This window comes from Bos javanicus, chromosome 26, assembly GCF_032452875.1.
Source record: "Bos javanicus breed banteng chromosome 26, ARS-OSU_banteng_1.0, whole genome shotgun sequence".
Classification (NCBI taxonomy): Eukaryota; Metazoa; Chordata; class Mammalia; order Artiodactyla; family Bovidae; genus Bos; species Bos javanicus.
The window spans coordinates 23,521,168-23,540,667 of NC_083893.1; the positions used below are offsets into that span (position 1 = coordinate 23,521,168).

The 19,500-nt window shown below is 42.7% G+C and overlaps 1 protein-coding gene across 3 annotated transcripts in view; it reads left to right on the plus strand.

The window, feature by feature from the left end:
* CNNM2 (cyclin and CBS domain divalent metal cation transport mediator 2) overlaps positions 1–19,500 on the plus strand; it is a 185,179-nt gene that overhangs the window by 123,644 nt on the left and 42,035 nt on the right. The window contains exon 2 of one of the 3 annotated variants that reach the window (XR_009733800.1): positions 1,430–1,524. The exons of the other annotated variants lie outside the window; for them this stretch is intronic. The gene's annotated coding sequence lies outside the window, so the exon portion shown is untranslated. The remainder of the gene's footprint in view (positions 1–1,429; positions 1,525–19,500) is intronic. 3 annotated transcript variants of the gene reach the window in all.

Here is a 19,500-nt window from a genome sequence, read left to right on the forward strand (position 1 = left end):
AAGGGACTCTCAAGAGTCTTCTCCAGCACCACAGTTCAAAAGCATCAATTCTTCGGCGCTCAGCCTTCTTCACAGTCCAATTCTCACATCCATACATGACCACAGGAAAAACCATAGCCTTGACTAGACAGACCTTTGTTGGCAAAGTAATGTCTCTGCTTTTGAATATGCTATCTAGGTTGGTCATAACTTTCCTTCCAAGGAGTAAGCATCTTTTAATTTCATGGCTGCAGTCACCATCTGCAGTGATTTTGGAGCCCAGAAAAATAAAGTCTGACACTGTTTCCACTGTTTCCGCATCTATTCCCCATGAAGTGATGGGACCGGATGCCATGATCTTCGTTTTCTGAATGTTGAGCTTTAAGCCAACTTTTCCACTCTCCACTTTCACTTTCATCATGAGGCTTTTGAGTTCCTTTTCACTTTCTGCCATAAGGGTGGTGTCATCTGCATATCTGAGGTTATTGATATTTCTCCTGGTAATCTTGATTCCAGCTTGTGTTTCTTCCAGTCCAGCATTTCTCATGATGTAGTCTGCATATAAGTTAAATAAACAGGGTGATGATATACAGCCTTGATGTACTCCTTTTCCTATTTGGAACCAGTCTGTTGTTTCCATAGAAACAGCAATTTCTTTTTATTATCATCAGTTTCTATAACATTTAATTTGTAGCATCAAGCGCAGATGGTATAACTAGGTTTGAAAACAAAACTAACCAATTCTTGATAAACATTCTACTTAATATATGGGAGTAGATTATGCAGAGTACTGGATAGTAGTTTTACTAGCCAAAAGCTTCCAGTGTCCTATAGACCTCAGTCAGTGTGTTCCACAGGGAGAATGAACATGTCAGTTAATCAGCACGCTGTCACATGGATGTCCCTTGAGAGAGTCTACCATGTTATAATCTTTACTTGTCTTTTACACTAGATTTCTAGCTCCTTGACAGTGAAGACTAGTCTTATTTTCATGTGTTTATTTTAACCCTAAAGCTTAGTCCAGCAGGTAATGAGTGCGCGATAAAAATATTTGTCGAATGAATCCTTAACCAGCGCCAGAGGAGACCACATTGACCTCAAGTCAACGCTGATCTTAAATATAGTAACCTTCACAGTGTTTTGCAAACGTCAGGCTTGGCATGGTCGTTGCGTATAATTTATTCTTTCACTGGCTTTTCCTCTTCACATTCCCTCAGTCTTTGAGTCTTTCTCTGCTCTGTGCCAGCTTCCATTTATGGTGTACGGCAGGCTACCTGTGTTCATTTTCATTCCAGTTTCCTGATCAAGATGCAAAAATGTGTAACAATTCTGCTTCTATGGCGCTATACACAAAGAGATGAGATTCGTAGGAGAATACAAAGTAGTTCCTTAGTTCTCTGTTCTAGGGCTTAACCAATCCCAGGAACTGAAGTCTTCTGTTTCTTCACAGAGGAAATATGACAAAGGCAATGGCTGTACAAGCTTCCTTCATGGGCCGCCCTCCCCACTGCCCCATCCAGTAAGCGGGAGCAACCACTTCTAGAGGTGAGAGGGGATGGAGGACGATCTCCACAATCCATTTGAATCCACTCAGAGGCAAAGTTTTGGTTTTGAGAAACAGAGTGAACAATATGTGGAGTTGCTGTGCTGAAGAACTTTAAAACAAGGCTGCCTAGGACTGAATGCTCACAGGATGTTAATTATGCTTTTTCATAGAAGCCCATAGCCTCTATTTTAAAAGCAGCAGCTTATAGCTGAATTTTCCCAATGATTCCAAGATCTTGCTTCTATAGATACTAAACGTATTATACATATTCCTTTGAGATGATTATTAGGTTTCAGAACCAACAGAAAGTTCATCAAGAATATACTCATTGTCGTTTATTGCATTACTTGCTATGTGCCAGGCCCTGTGTTAAATTCTGAACTTCTTCAGTTTTCATAGGAAGCCTAGGATTTATCTCTGTTTCACAGATGATTAAAGTCAGAGGCCAAGAGAGGGTAAATGACTTGTCTTTGGTCATACAGCTAAGTGTGTAGCAGAACCAGAGTGTTCAAACCCAGATTTGTCTAGTTTAAGCCCTTAGTCATCACTGACAGTATTCTCTGGGGTCCCAGCACACATATTTGAGCTCTAAAACTGACTTTTTTGGTGAGGGATTAGTGGCGATGGATGACCTAGATTTTCTGAATGTTGTCAGGAACCAAGGTGATGTTCTTTTCAGGCAGTTGTAGTACCTACTCCCAGAGAACTTAAGACAGGTTGTTGTCTTGACTGAGGGGCAGATACCTCAAAAGGTGTTTGAGGATTTTTACGTAAATGAATGATCGTTGACCTCTTTTGAACATTCATTCATTCATTTGGTAAGCTAAGTGCCTTTCTCTCTCTCTCTCTTATTTGACAAACCATCATGTTTCAAAATTTGGAGTCTCAGTTTCCAGGCTGAATTCATGTTGTGTGTTTAAGAAGACAATGAAAATTCTTTGAAGATATTCTCAAACTCAACAGGAAGGAGCACAGGGTTTGATTTGTACTTGTTTTTCAAGCTGGCTTCAACTGGGGACAAACTCTATTGTAACTTTTCTCGAAGTTGGTGCCAATAGGAGCTGAAATAATAAAATCAGTACAATTAAATTAAATAAGAAATGAGAGTCTTCTATGTCCCAGGCCTTAGATTAGGTAACAATAGTTGGTCACTCTTCTGGGAAATCGTAGCTACAATTACAATCAACCGGCAGTCACTGATTGGCCTCATTTACTGTATTGTGTCCCAGGAAAAAAAAACAATCTCTTCTTATAACACGAGCTTGCAAGGATGATACTGTTCCCCCCCGCTCCCCGATCTTCATCTTCCTTCTTATTTTCTTATGATTAATTTGAGCCATGTATTCCGCATTTATTGACAGTGCTATATACCTAGTACCGTGCTAGCCTCCGAGACTTTAGATATAAAAGAGAGCGCTTGCCTTCAAGAATCTCACAGTCTAGTAGAGAAGGGAGCAAATTATAATACAGGATAAGAAGTCTCTGATGGAACTAATGAAGGCTCTGTGGAAGTGCAGAGACAGGACATCAAACCCAACTGGCATAGGTGACGTGACGAAGACTTCCAGGATGAGGGATACTTGGGTTGCATCCTTGAGGAGAATAAGAACAAAGGGGAGGAGGGTGTTCTTGCCAGTTGTTGTTCGGTCACTAAGTTGTGCCCAACTCTTTGTGACCCCATGGACTGCAGCACATCACGCTCCCCTGTCCTTCACTGTTTCCCAAAGTTTGCTCAAACCCATGTCCATTGGGTCGGTGATGCCATCCAACCATCTCATCCTCTGGCATCCCCTTCTCCTCCTGCCCTTAATCTTTCCCAGCATCAGGGTCTTTTCTAACAAGTCAGCTCTTCCCATCAGGTGGCCAAAGTATTGGAGCTTCAGCTGTCCTTCCAGTGAATATTCAGGGTTGATTTCCTTTAGGATTGACTTGTTTGATCTCCTTGCTGTCCAAGGGACTCTCGGGAGTCTTGTCCAACACCACAGTTTGAAAGCATCAATTCTTCGGTGCTCAGCCATCTTTATGGGCCAGCTCTCGCATCCGTACATGACTACTGGAAAAACTATAACTCTGACTATATGGACTTTTGTCAGCAAAGTGATGTCTCTGCTTTTTAATATGCTGTCTAGGTTCTTGGCAGAAGAAACTATAAAATAGCATGTCTAGTTTGGAGAGTGGCAGAATGTGTTCTAACATTGAATGACCAAAGAAATAGGAGATGAGACTAAAGAAAGAGATAGGGATCGTGTCATGATAGCTTTGTAGGTCATACTGAAGCATTTAGATTATCCCAAGTGAAGGCAATGGCACCCCACTTCAGTACTCTTGCCTGGAAAATCCCATGGACGGAGGAGCCTGGTAGGCTGCAGTCCATGGGGTCGCTAAGAGTCGGACACGACTGAGCGACTTCACTTTGGCTTTTCACTTTCATGCATTGGAGAAGGAAATGGCAACCCACTCCAGTGTTCTTGCCTGGAGAATCCCAGGGACGGGGGAGCCAGGAGGCTGCCGTCTATGGGGTCGCACAGAGTCAGACATGACTGAAGCGACTTAGCAACAATGGGAAGCTATTAGAGAGTTTTAAGCAGTAGTATAACATGTTCAGATTTGCTTTTTAGAAAGATTACTATGGCATCAGGGAGATGGGGAGATTACAGTAAAGTTAGAAAGAGAAGTTAGAAGGTTGTTACAGTTCAGAACAGAAATATTGAGGACCTGTAACTAAAAGTGAGCTGATGATAGGAATGGAGAATATGGGGCAGATCCAATGGCTATTAGATCCAATAGATATTTAGGAGGTGGTCTTCAGTTTACAGCTTGACACAGTGTTTGGTGACCAGTTTGTCATAGCAGGGTCACCTGCTATGAAACTAGAGAAAAAGGAGGAATCTAAGATGACTCCCACAATTCCACACATGATACATACTGGTACCATTAGTCAGCAAGAGGAGTAAAAGTGGAGGAACAGGTTTGGTAGAAAAAATGATAGTGTGGGGCGTGTTGAGCCTTGAGATGCTCATGGGACAAGTGAAGAGGATCAGGTTGGCAGTTGGAATATTTTTATGCCTGAAGTTTAGGAGAGAAGATTAGACTGGGGATGGTGGTAGGGCATAGATTTGATCCTTTTCAATCTTTGTGTTCTGTCTACTTTTGTTACACTTACTTGATTAGTACATAGTGAAGGTAGATTTACCATAAAGCTAATTAAACGTATATGCTTCTCATATGCACAGGCTTCAGGAAGGGCTCTAGCAAATGTGTTTACATAGTCATGTGTTTTTGTGAAATTTGAAAAATCCAGATATTACTGCAGTTGGTCTAAAATCCTCTCTTGGCATTTTTAATTACCCTCTTTCACTCTTTCTATCTCTGGTAATGTTGGAATGTCGCGGGTGTTTTTTGGACTCTAGCTGTGGAGAAGCTGAGCCTGAAATGCATTTAATTTGGGTTTGCAGGCACTTCAGTGTGTAGTTATTACTGGCCATCCCAATGTAGGAATGACTTTGAGAAGTTCTCCTGCACTGTGCCAGCTCACCTGGTATTGTGATACAAAGCTGCATAACCAGCTTTGTAACTATATTGAGATATGAATGTATCTTTACACCTCTGGCACTGGAATCATGGAAATAGAAGAGGATGAAATGTACAAAGCCAGAAACTGATTAGTAGAAAAACTTCTGATGAAGTTATAGCCTGAACATCTGCCTGATACAAAGGCTTGCATGCTGGGAGGTGTATTTGGAATGGGATCCCAGGGTGCAGGAGTTCAGAACAAGGGAAGTGAAATGGGAAGAAAGGATGTGATAGTCTGTTGGCTTTTGACTACAGGTAGCAGGTGTTCTGTCCTACCTGGGACTTATAAAGGAGCATTGTGAGATGCTCTCAGGACTGTGCTTGAGTACAGAGGGGGACGTATTCTCCCATGGGCATGAATTCCTTCTCTGTACAGAAGTCCCAAAGCAGAGGTGAGAGACGCAATGAGCTATGCTGTGAGCTGTATATGAGGTGACGTCTGCTTGTACTGGGCTGCCCTGGTGGCTCAGTGGTAAAGAATGCCCCTGCCAATGCAGAGGCCACAGGTTCCATCCCTGAGTCAGAAAGATCCCCCTGGAGAAGGAAATGGCAATCCACTCCAGTATTCTTGCCTGGGAAATCCCATGGACGGAGGAGCGTTGGCAGGCTACAGTCCACTGGGTCACAAAAGAGTCCAACACGACCTCGCACCTGAAAACTGCTTGCACTGGTTACATGGGTGTGAAACCAGTCTGAGCCTGTGTGGAACTGGTCACTGTGGCAGTGGAAGGGATGGAAGGGGTAAGCAGTGGGCCAAGAGGATTTTGAAGTGATGCTTAAGAGCCATCTAACGTTGACAGAGGATTCTGTTCTCATTCATTCATGGTCAAACTTTCTCTGTTGTTAGAATTACATATGCTAATACAGGGCATGTCGTTATAAATCTCCATTCTGTTTTACTTCTTGATGACAATCACACAAAATAGACTTTATCAGAATTTCTACTTGTAGAACTCAACCTTGTCGTGGCTATTAAAAATTTCCCCCAACGTGCTACTGTGAACTAGTTCCCTTGCAGGACATTTGGTCCTGTCCAAAATGTCCTGAGCATTTTTGGACCATGACACGTGATTTGGGACAAGACTGAATTTCAAGGGAATCTCATAGACATTTTGGATAAGACTAAGTATCCACTAACCAACTATTCCTTGCCAGAATTTTCCTATACATATACAATTTATACAAATAAGATTATACTATGTAAAATAGTCCTGTTTTTTCCTGTTTTTATTTTCCTTTATTTTGGGTAACTTTTCTTTAACAGTTAAGTAGACCTATTTAATCTTGTTTAATGACTGCGTAGTAGTCCATTATATGGATTTATGAGAATTTATTTAATCAGGGTTGGTTCTCTGTTGTTGGATGTTTTTCCTTATAGAAATACAAAAACTTCTTTTATCTCTGTTGTATTTTTAAGAGATACTTGGTGGGGAAGATAGATAATGGAAATGGTGAGAGGAATTGTGAAAGAATTTTAGAAAAGGTTTGGTTTTTAAAGTCGTCTAGTTTTATCTCTTTTCTGTGATGATGATGAATCACCAAGAAAAATACGCAGTATTTTTGCCCCATTTTGTATTTTTTTAAGTTTATTGTTTGCACAAAATTTGCAGATGAGCTTAATGGCACTGGATGAGAATTTGAACTCGACTTTTCATTTTTCCTTGCAACATCAGGACTCAGTGATATTTGGACAGTTTTGCTAGGCCTTTTCCTTCATATCGTGATTATTAATGATATGATAATACATAATTAGCAAATTTATAATAGCAATTCCATTTCCTCATTACAATTCGAGGTCATCAGAAAGGACTTCTGAAAAGAGGAGACTTGAATAAGAAAAGGGGATAAGGTTTTTCTGAATAAAACCAGCCTTTAGTTTTCCCTTTAAGCAGGTTTTAAAAGAAGTGATGACCTCACCTCTCTCCTTAAAATGCCTGCTTCTAAGGCAAATGTATGAGGTAGTTGGGTCTGTAGTATTTTTTAGCACATCATCTGGACTTAGGTAATTTTTATTCACTGTATCACAAAAGAACCATGTTTTTATGTCTTTTATATAACTACTGATCTTGCCTCCTTATGTTGTAAAAGTCATCCAAGAAATTAGTTCAGTCAATATTGAGAGTTCTGCACTGCAGCACAAAGTTCTGAATGTTGCTGATCCAAAGACTAAGTCACAAGGAAGAGAAGAATTAAAGCACAGTTGGTCTTACCTTAGCAACGGAAATATATTTCTGGTTTTTGAATCTCCTATTATTGGATATGTTGGGCAATTACTCATCTTTTGGGCTGTTAACTCACTAACACAGTCATTCCTCATTTATCATACTTAGGAAAGCTACAAGTCTGAAGGAAACGACAGAAATAGACTCATTGATTCTAAAATAAGCCCCTTGGTTCTATAGAAGAACTGCTTATCTCTTGGGAAAGACGGGAAGGTTCCCATCATCTCATCCCGAAAGCCATCCTTTGTCTTAGCCACGTTTTCCATTGCTGATCACTTACTAGGAAAACATTCCAGTGAGTGTGCAGTGAGTGGTACAGACCACCAAAAAAGATGAAGTGGAGATGCCCGGCATGCCTCACTATTTATAAGAAAATATTTCCCCTAAAGATGGGAAAGTCCAAGTCTTTAAATACTCTGGGAGAGGAGAATAATGGAAAAAACTCTACAGTTTCTGTTCTGTTGGTTCATAAGATTTTTCTCACAAATCATTTGGACGGGCCTTTAAGCAAGTCACAGAGTAACCGAAATCTTATATTAATTGCCCCACTTTGGGTTTCTGGCTAATGTATCTGGCAGCAAGACTGAAGAACAAGCAAAAGAGAGCAAACAGCTGATGGTGGTGTGGGAATGCAAGGCCATCCATTATTTGTGGCCTGGAACCCTAAGTTAGGTGGGAGAACCACAGGGCTCTCCTTAATAGGGCAGTCCACGCAGATGATTTGAAACAAATGATTTGGCTTTTTTTTTTAATGTATGTGTTTTTAATTGAAGGATAATTGCATTACAGTATTGTTTTCATAATGATTTGGTTTCTTGTCTTTTGAATACAACTTCAGTTTAAGTTAATATTTTGTTTCTAGTGGTTACTTCACTTGCTATTCTACCAGGAAGTTCATTCAGCAAATCTCTCTGGCGTTTAGTATATATATAAGTACATATTATCTTCCTAGATAATTAGTCATTCATTGTCTTGGGTTTGGGAAAGACAATTTAGTCTATAATCCTAGTTTTCTTTTGGTATCTGCTTTCTAAATCCCTTGGTGGGTCCTGAGTTAGGTCGATCATGGTTCAACAGGCAGAACCAGTAGAAGACAGACACCCACATGCGTTAAGGAATTTCTTATAAGGAGCAGGCTTATGGAATTGTGGAGGCTGTCTAAGAAAGTCTAGAGTTGGTAGGGCAGGCTGTCAGGAAGGGAGGATCCCAGCAGGTGGAAACCCCACGGGCACGGTCTGCAGCGGTTTTCAGCAGGTGGAAGGTCATCTCTCCCTCAGAAAGCCTTCGCCCTGCTTCTAAGGCTGTCAGCACATTGAGTCAGTCCCACCGAGGACGGCAACCCTTAAAGAGACTTTGACTGCATCTGCAAAATCCCTTCACATCAGCGCCTGGATTCATGTTTAAGTGAATTGTTGAGGGCAGTTACCTAGCCAAATGGACACAGCAAAAATCCATCCCATTCAGAGAAGCCAGAGGAGCTGCCTGAGAAATAACTGCCACACAGGTGCTTCTGCAGCATTCATGAAATCAGGGCTGGTGTCCGCTGCTCTCTACAAGCAGTCCTCTCTGAGCACCCACAGCTGTAGCACTGCCTGCCAAGTACCTCCACCATCGGGAGCCTGGTTAGTTAATCTTGTCGACACCAAACCCCACTCTTGAGTTTTCAAAAGTTGCACATAAAACAGGGTTTTGTTGACTGAAAAATGTTTCCCTACTGATTGCTATTTTGTGAGTTTTTAAATATTTGTTTAAACTTAAAAGCTAAAGCTCAAGAGCCAACTGCCAGTGGAAAACCAAGCACTGACTTTATCAGAGAAGCTATTAAAATGATCTGTTCTGGGGAGTGGGAAGAGCAGCGAATGAGGCCGTGAAAGGACAACGCGGGGTCCTGGTGCTGATAGAAATGCTCTGTATGTGTATCAGGGTCAGTGTCCTGGTCGTAATGTTGTGCTGCCACACAGCTTGGCTTCACAAGATATTCTTGGTGGCGGAAACTGATGGGCAAGAGTGTATGTGGTGTCCTGGGTGAAAACACATGAGATCTTTCACCGCTGTATAAGAATGCACAGTTATTTCAAACTAAAATTCTAATTGAAAAATCATCCATTCTAGAGACCTCGCATGTGGTCTGGTGGCTAAGACCCCACATTCCTAATGCAGGGAACCCGGGTTTGACCCCTAGTCAGGAGAGCTGGGTCCTATGTGCCACAACCAAGACTTGGCACAGCCAAAAATAAATTTAAAAAAAAAACCCATTTTATAAAGCAATCCTTTTATAATATGATTAATTATTTTTTAATCCATTTTTAAAAAATATTCATGTTTTCTTCAGGAGGTAATCATCTATATATCTTAGTCCTATGCTTGAATAAATTACATATGGCTCAGTGGTAAAGAATCTGCCTGCCAGTGCATAAGTGGGTATGATCTCTGGGTTGGGAAGATCCCCTGGAGAAGGAAATGGCAATCTACTCCAGTATTCTTGCCTGAAAAACCCCATGGACAGAGGAGCTTGGTGGGCTACAGCCCATGGGGTCGAGAAGGAGTTGGACATGACTTGGCAACCGAACAATAACAAACTTAAAGTGTAAATCAAGAGGAAACATTGAAAATGTGCAGGAGGGAGGTAGTTGTGGGACAAATACCATCTTAGCCCAGAAAGTTGTATAGATTGAAAATAAAACTGTTTGAAGGATTTAGGTAAATGTGTGGATTCACTCATTTAGTGAATATTTGTGTGCCTCTCTGCCAGGCAACTATCTATAGTTTTCATGTATTTCAGAAACTTTTCTAGATGTAGATATTGATGTCCTTGATCGCAGCCACACCTTCCCCAAATCTCAACTGATACAGCTGTCAAAATCTGAGAATCATGTGGATTGGAATTTCTCAGTGTATATTTCTGATCCAACTATATCAGATTTTTGTGGAGAAGTGAAATTCCATCAGTCAAAAATAATTCAATAGTAACTTATAAAGATAACTACAAATGTAATTCATGGATTGTCTTAAAAGATATTTTCTACTTGAAATGTCTTTCAGGTATTTCTATTTTAGGGATATAGAATAGGAAACTACAGTTAAGAAATGGGAAGGTGGGGACCAAACTCAGTTTAAATGTTAAGAAACAGGTATTTATAGCAAACAGAAAGAAGGCTCAGACAAATCAGGTAACCTCCAGGGACCAGCATTGGGGCGGTTGTTGTTCTTTAGTCACTAAGTCGTGTCCAACTCGTGACTTTTGTAAGATTCATAACTTACAACTTACGTAGGACATGACTTACATGTCCGACTCACGTAGCCTAGCAGACTCTTGTCCATGGGATTTCTTAGGCAGGAATACTGGAGTGGGCTGCCATTTCCTTCTCCAGGGGATCTTCCCAACCCAGAGATGGAACTCATATCTCCTGCCTTGGCAGGCCGATTCTTTACCACTGAACCACCAAGAAAGCCCTTATCATTGGGCCAGGCCCTGGTAACAGGCCTAAGTGATCTGACTCCTGGGGGCTCCGTGCGCTCTGCCCAGGACTCTCTGGTCACCTTTAGTGAAGGTGTAGGCTTTGCTTTTTTTTTTTTTTAAGTGCCTTAGAGGCTGAGCACCTCAGCAAGTGATTGCCATCTTTCTTTCAGAGTTTGGCCTATGAACAGCAGGATCTGTTCCCTGAAAGCTGTTATAATCTAAGTTAGTAGATAAATTTAGGGTTCTACCCAGGAAACAGCCCGATTAAGAAATACTGTCTGCATCAAATCAACTCCTGCCCTCACCCCCATAAATTCAAGTGTTTAGGAAACCATGATTCCATATTTCACCCCAGTCAGCTCCTGGCAGACGTGACCTAACTGGGAGTGAGATTGTCGGGGGTGGAGGGACCCCAACACACCTGCGGTGGAGAAGCTGTCCTGCTAGGGAGAGCTCAGCCAGCCACTTAACTGGGTGGATACTGGAATTTTTAAAAGTAGTTGAACTTTTGGTGAAAGGGAGCTTTTGTCTCCTGGAATAGCAACAGTTATCATCACTTAAAACCAGTGATTTCTATATACAGCAAGTGCTTCTATATATATATTCCTGTATTATTTATATAGGACTATTTTAAGATCTGTGTCACATTTTTTCTGGTGTATTTTACGGTGGGAAAATTCAGTTGGAAAAAATGCACTTAGCTCTGGTGGGGATGGTAAGGTAAAGTAAGACTTTAAAAAGAAATGAAGTTTTGGGGTTTTTTTCTTCATTTTGTCTTTAAAGAGGACAGAAATAGCAAGGTAGTAGCTCCCTAAGTGAAATTGTGTTGCTTCTTTCTCCTTAAACAAATCTTACCATTTTACTCATGTTATAATAATAGATCTGTCACCGTATAAGTCAGTAGAAGATCTACAAGGCATGTGTAAGAATTCATCCATGCATTCATTATGAAAATCTGTGAGAAATTAGCTGTTTTGTGTAATATAGCTTGTAATTCAGGGTTTCTTTTTCTTTTGATTTTGTGCTGGTTGAGGGAGAGGGGTAGGATAAGGACGTATCTACTGTTAAGACCAATATGAGTGTGGCAGCCTGGATGGGAGGGGAGTTTGGGGGAGAATGGATACATGTATATGTTTGGCTGAGTTGCTTTGCTGGGCATCTGAAACTACCCATAGCATTGTTAATTGGCTATACTCCAATATAAAATAAAAAGTTTTTTAAAAAAATGTACTCCGGGTGTAGAGACACAGGCGTTCCCACAGCCCAGGTGTGGCTTTGGCGGGAGTGAGGTGCGGCTGTGATATGACACAGCATGGCCCAGGTCGGGGCAGTCCCGGGGGGTTGTGCGTGCAGGGGTTGGCCCACTGTGATCTTTGGTCCCTTCCCCTGAGGAGAGAGAGATTCCTTGCTACTTGTTCTGTGGGATGAATAAAACCATGGAGGTTACGGTTGGAGAAAATCAAGTCATTTGATCGTCTGGGGAAGAACATAAGAGGAGTATGTGTGCTTAGTCACTCAGTTGTGTCCGACTCTGCAACCCCATGGACTGTAGCCCGCCAGGCTCTTCTGTCCATGGGATTCTCCAGGCAAGAACACTAGAGTGGGCTGCCATGCCCTCCTCCAGAGGATCTTCCCAACCCAGGGGTCGAATCCAGGTCTCCCACACTGCAGGTGGACTCTTTACCATCTGAGCCACCAGGGAAGCCCTAAGAGGCGTATGTTGGAGACCAAAAGAGGGAAAGACAGGGCAGTTAAGGACCAGGTTCTTGATGGCCTTTGAACCCTACTCGAAGCCATTTTCTTTTAAATTCAGTCATTGAAGGGAAGTGAGCACTTTTGAGTTGTAGAATGATAGGGTTTAGTAAGTATTACCTTTGTGTCTTGGTGGGGGGGGTGGTGGGGGGTGTTAGGTATTGTGCTAGATTTGGTGGGGCCTGTGGATGAAGAATGATACAAAGATGAGGAACACAGAGGTCCCTGTCATCTAGGCGTTGCTGATGATCTCCTAGCCTTGTGGTGAGTAAGGTGTGAGTTGGTTGAGGAGGTGCTCAGGTGAGGAGGCACAGAACCAAAGGCTTGCTTTCCATTTCAGAGATTTGAAGGCCTCTGTCCTGCTCACCCTGGCCCAGGTTTCTCTTCTGGCTCAACGTCTCTAGCCTCCATTTCCTCCTCATGTGCCATAGTTTATACATCTTACAAGATCTTGGTAGTTCTCTTCTCAGTTTGCCTCATAAAATAAGAGACCCAAACATGAACACAGTATTCTGCATAGGCTAACCGTAGTAGGAGCATTGCTTTCCTTGTTCTGAGAGTGTATTGGCACTCAGTCACCAGGTAATAATATGTTCCTGGACCACCAGGACATCTATTCTGGGGAGACCTGCCGTTAACAAAGAGAAGGGGTTCTGGGAAGGAGGTCCTAGTGAAGAGGACACAAGTGGGCCTGTGTTCCCCCTGGAAACCTGCCTAAGTCTGCTCACCTTCCTTAGCGACTTCTCCTATCACCTTCTGTTCCCCATTCCTGCTCCCGCCTCCTGCCTCATACACCCTGAGGTCCACTGTTAGGCCCTGATCCCTTTAGTCCTTTGTGGGTGGTAGTTCTTTAATTACTTGTTGAACTGTGCATCTTATACATTTTATTGTTCAGTTCAGTGGCTCAGTCGTGTCCGACTCTTTGTGACCCCATGGACTGCAGCACACCAGGCCTCCCTGTCCATCACCAACTCCTGGAGTGTACTCAAATTCATGTCCATTGAGTTGGTGATGCCATCCAAACATCTCATCCTCTGTTGTCCCCTTCTCCTCCCTCCTTCAGTCTTTCCCAGCATCGGAGTCTTTTCCAATGAGTCAGTTCTTCTCATCAGCTGGCCAGAGTATTGGAGTTTCAGCTTCAGCATCAGTCCTTCCAATGAATATTCAAGACTGATTTCCCACTGGTTGGATCTCCTTGCAGTCCAAGGACCTCTCAAGAGTCTTCTCCAACACCACAGTTCAAAAGCATCAATTCTTCAGCGCTCAACTTTCTTCATAGTCCAACTCTCACATCTATATGTGACTACTCTATATAGCTTTGATTAGACGAGACTTCGTTGGCAAAGTAATGTCTCTGCTTTTGAATATGCTGTCTAGGTTGGTCATAACTTTTCTTCCAAGGAGCAAGTGTCTCTTAATTTCATGGCTGCAGTCACCATCTGCAGTGATTTTGGAGCCCAAAAAAAATAAAGTCTGTCACTGTTTCCCCATCTATTTGCCATGAAGTGATGGGACCGGATGCCGTGGTCTTCGTTTTCTGAATGTTGAGTTTTAAGCCAACTTTTTCACTCTCTTTCACTTTCATCCAGAGGTTCTTTAGTTCTTCGCTTTCTGCCATAAGGGTGGTGTCATCTGCATATCTGAGGTTATTGATATTTCTCCCAGCAGTCTTAATTCTAGCTTGTGCTTCATCTAGTCCAGCATTTCTCATGATGTACTCTGCATGTAAGTTAAATAAGCAGGGTGACAATATATAGCCTTGACATACTCCTTTTCCTATTTGGAACCAGTCTGTTGTTCCATGTCCAGTTCTGTTGCTTCTTGACCTGCATACAGTTTTCTCAGGAGGCAGGTAAGGTGCTCTGGTATTCCCATCTCTTTAAGAATTTCCCACAGTTTGTTGGTGATCCACACAGTCAAAGGCTTTGGTGTAGTCAATAAAGCAGAAGTAGATGTTTTTCTGGAACTCTCTTGCTTTTTCAGTGATCCAACGGATGTTGGCAATTTGATCTCTGATTTCTCTACCTTTTCTAAAACCAGCTTGAACATCTGGAAGTTCATGGTTCATATACTGTTGAAGCCTGGCTTGGAGAATTTTGAGTGTTACTTTGCTATCATGTGAGATAAGTGCAATTGTGCAGTTTTGTGCATTCTTTGGCATTGCCTTTCTTTGGGATTGGAATGAAAACTGACCTTTTCCAGTCCTGTGGCCACTGCTGAGTTTTCCAAATTTGGGGGCGTATGACTGCAGCACTTTCACAGCATCATCTTTTAGGATTTTAAATAGCTCCACTGGAATTCCATCATCTCCACTAGCTTTGTTCGTAGTGATGCTTTCTAAGGCCCACTTGACTTCACATTCCAGGATGTCTGGCTCTAGGTGAGTGATCACACCATCGTGATTATCTGGGTCATGAATATCTCTTTTGTATAGTTCTTCTGTGTATTCTTGCCACCTCTTCTTTATATCTTCTGCTTCTGTTAGGTCCATACCATTTCTGTCCTTTATTGTGCCCATCTTTGCATGAAATGTTCCCTTGGTATCTCCGATTTTCCTGAAGCGATCTCTAGTCTTTTCCATTCTATTGTTTTCCTCTATTTCTTTGCACTGATCACTGAGGAAGGCTTTGTTATCTCTCCTTGCTATTCTTTGGAACTCTGCATTCAAATGGGTATATCTTTCCTTTTCTCTTTTGCCTTTCCCTTCTCTTCTTTTCACAGCTATTTGCAAGGCTTCCTCAGACAACCGTTTTGCCTTTTTGCATTTCTTTTTCTTGGGAATGGTCTTGATCACTGCCCCCTGTACAATGTCATGAACCTCTGTCTATAGTTCTTCAGGCACTCTATCAGATCTAATTCCTCGAATCTATTTCTCACTTCCACTGTATAATCATAAGGGATTTAATTTAGGTCATACCTGAATAGTCTAGTGATTTTCCCTACTTTCTTCAATTTAAGTCTGAATGTGGCAATAAGGAGTTCATGATCTGAGCCACAGTCAACTCCCGGTCTTGTTTTTGCTGACTGTATAGAGCTTTTCTATCTTTGGCTGCAGAGAATATAATCAATCTGATTTCAGTATTGAACATCTGGTGATGTCCATGTGTAGAGTCTCCTCTTGTGTTGTTGGAAGAGGGTGTTTGCTATGACCAGTGCATTCTCTTGGCAAAACTCTGTTAGCCTTTGCCCTGCTTCATTTTGTACTCCAAGGCCAAATTTGCCTGTTACTCCAGGTATCTCTTGACTTCCTACTTCTGCATTCCAGTCCCCTATAATGAAAAGGACATCTTTTTGGGGTGTTAGTTCTAGAAGGTCTTCTAGGTCTTCATAGAGCTGTTCAACCTCAGCTTCTTCAGCATTACTCGTCAGGGCATAGACTTGGATTGCTGTGATATTGAATGGTTTGCCTTGGAAACAAACAGAGATCATTTTGTCGTTTTTGAGATTGCATCCAAGAACTGCATTTTGGACTCTTGTTGACTGTGATGGCTACTCCATTTCTTCTAAGGGATTCTTGCCCACAGTAGTAGATATAATGGTCATCGGGGTTAAATTCACCCATTCCAGTCCATTTTAGTTCTCTGATTCCTAAAATGTTGATGTTCACTCTTGCCATCTCTAGTTTGACCACTTCCAATTTTCCTTGATCCATGGGCCTAACATTCCAGGTTCCTATGCAATATCGCTCTTTACAGCATCGGATTTTACTTCCATCACTAGTCGCATCCACAACTGGGTGGTGGTTTTGCTTTGGCTCCATCTCTTCATTTTTTCCGGAGTTATTTCTCCACTGATCTCCAGTAGTATACTAGGGAGTTCCTCTTTCAGTGTCCTATCTTTTTGCTTTTTCATACTGTTCATGGGGTTCTCAAGGCAAGAATACTGAAGTGGTTTGCCATTCCCTTCTCCAGTGGACCACGTTTTGTCAGAACTCTCCACCGTGACCCGTCCATGTTGTGTGGCCCTACGCGGCATGGCTCATAGTTTCTTTGAGTTAGACAAGGCTGTGGTCAGTGTGATCAGATAGGTTAGTTTTCTGTGATTGTGGTTTTCATTCTGTCTGCCCTCTAATGGAGAAGGATAAGAGGCTTATAGAAGCTTCCTGATGGGAGAAGACTGACTGAGAGGGAAACTGGGTCTTGTTCTGAGGGTCGGGGCCATGCTCAGCAAATCTGTAATCCAATTTTCTATTGATGGGTGGGGCTGTGTTCCCTCCCTGTCATTTGACCTGAGGCCAAACTACGGTGGAGATAACAAAGATAATGACCTCCTTCAAAAGCACACACCGCTGCTCTCGGTGCCCCTACATGTTATTGTAAGTAGGTTTATATTCATTCACTCTTCATTCAAAAAGAAAGAAGAAAAGATCTGGAGAAAAGAGGCAAAGGTGATTCAGAGTTTTAAGGCTGGGTGATTGGAACTCCAATGGCCCTATTGCCAGAGGTGGCACTTAGAAGAGGGAGGTGTTACTAAGGAAGGACAAAGACTGCCTAAAGATACAGGTCTTTGCTCTCAGGCGAAGGCGCCCGGGCAGAAGCAGGCCAGTGTGTTTGTTCTTGTTAGAAGAAGGAAGGATGTTGTGGGAATCGCATGGATCGCACACTGAGATGGTGAGCCTTGGATTCTTCATCTGTGACCTTTCTTATCTTGAGCATCTTTTGTTCCCAAAGTCACCTTTCATGATCTTTTGGCCATATTTGATACGTTGGCCACTTTTCTGCTTCTTGAAGTAGTTTTTTAAAAATTTGGCTTCCAAACACCAATCTCTCTCTTCTCTGCTCATGCCACCAGCCCCTCCTTCTCAGTCTCCATTTTGACAGTTATCTCCACTTCCTGCCCTGGGCTCAGGCTGCACACACCACCTCTCTTGGTGATCTCCACTGGTGTCTGGCTTCACTAGCCTTTCTTCTCTGGGAGTTCTCACTCTTCATCTGTAACCCCCATGGCTCACACTCTGTTGAATTCTGCACTTAGGTATGTAACTGCCGGTTTGATATTTCCGCTGCTGCTAAGTCGCATCAGTCGTGTCCGACTCTGTGCGACCCCATAGACGGCAGCCCACCAGGCTCCCCCGTCCCTTTGATTGTCATGCAAGAACACTGGAGTGGGTTGCCATTTCCTTCTCCAATGCATGAAAGTGAAAAGTGAAAGTGAAGTCGCTTAGTCGCGTCTGACTCTAGCGACCCCATGGACGATAGCCTACCAGGCTCCTCCGTCCATGGGATTTTGCAGGCAAAAGTACTGGAGTGGGGTGCCATTGCCTTCTCCGGATATTTCCACTGGGAAGTCTAATAGGCATCTTGAACTTAACCTAACACTGAACTGATTTCTTCTTTCCAGGCGAGTACCTTCCACAGTCCTCTTCTATAAATGGCAACTCCGTCCTTCCCGTTGCTCAGGCCCCCAAATCCTATAGTCAGCCCTGGTTTGTCTCCTCCTTTCCCGCCTACATTCAGTCGATCAGCAAAACCTGTTGACTCTAATCTAAAATATAAACCCAGATTCTAAGTACTTCCCACCCCCTCCATTGTTGCCATCTGGTCCAGGCCACCATCCTTGTCACTGAGATCACTGAAATAACTTTTGTTTTTTTCAAATTTTGATCGGAGTATAGTTGCTTTGCAATGTTGTGTTTCTGCTCTACAGCAAGGTGAATCAGCTATACATACACGTATCAGTTCAGTTCAGTTGCTCAGTCCTGTCTGACACTTTGTGACCCTATGGACTACAGCATGCCAGGCTTCCTTGTCCATCACCAACTCCCAGAACTTGCTTAAACTCATGTCCATCGAGTCGGTGATGTCATCCAACCGTCTCATCTTCTGTCTCCTCCTCCTCCTTCCTTCAGTCTTTGCCAGCATCAGAGTCTTTTCCAATGAGTAAAAGTTCTTTGTATCAAGTGGCCAGAGTATTGGAGCTTCAGCTTCAGCATCAGCCCTTCCAGTGAATATTCAGGACCAATTTCCTTTAGGATTGACTGGTTGGATCTCCTTGCAGTCCAAGGGACTCTCAAGAATTTTCTCCAACACCACGGTTCAGAAGTGTCAGTTCTCCAGTGCTCAGCTTTCTTTCGGGTCCGACTCTCACATCCATACATGACTACTGGAAAAACCATACCTTTGACTATATGGACTTTTGTTGACAAAGTAATGTCTCTGCTTTTTAATATGCTGTCTAAATTGGTCATAGCTTTTCTTCCAAGGAGCAAATGTCTTTTAATTTCATGGCTGCGGTGATTTTGGAGCCCCAAATCACTGAAAATAAAGAAAATAAAGTCTGTCTGAAAATAAAGTTTCCGTTGTTACCCCATCTATTTGCCATGAAGTGATGGGACCAGATGCCATGATCTTAGTTTTTTGGATGTTGAGTTTTAGGCCAGCTTTTTCACTCTCCTCTTTCATTGTCATCAAGAGGCTCTTGAGTTCTTCTTCGCTTTCTGCCATAAGGGTGGTTTCATCTGCATATCTGAGATTATTGATATTTCTGTCAGCAGTCTTGATTCCAACTACTTTTTGAATTTCCTTCCCATTTAGGTCACCACAGAGCACTGAGTAAAGTTCCCTGTGGTATACAGTAGGTTCTCATTAGTTAGCTATTTTATACACACGATCCCTGGGTCTGGAAAATCCATTGACAGAAGAGCCTGGTGGGCTACAGTCCATGGGGTCGCAGAGTCAGATAGGACTGAGCAACTGCACACACGGCATGCGCGCACACACAGACACACACACACACTTCAGTAAAAGCTAAGGTCTTGGTGATGGAGATGTGATCTGCACTACCCCCATCCCCAACTACCCCGGCCTCCCCCCAACCCCCATCTCATCTTTGCTTTTTTCTCTCCTGCTTACTCTGCTCCAGCCACACTGCTTGCTTTCCCTCAAGCACGCCAGGCCTCTCCTCTCCAGGGCTCCGTCGTTCCCTCCACCTGAAACATCTTCCCCAACCCCTTACTTACTTCATTTGGC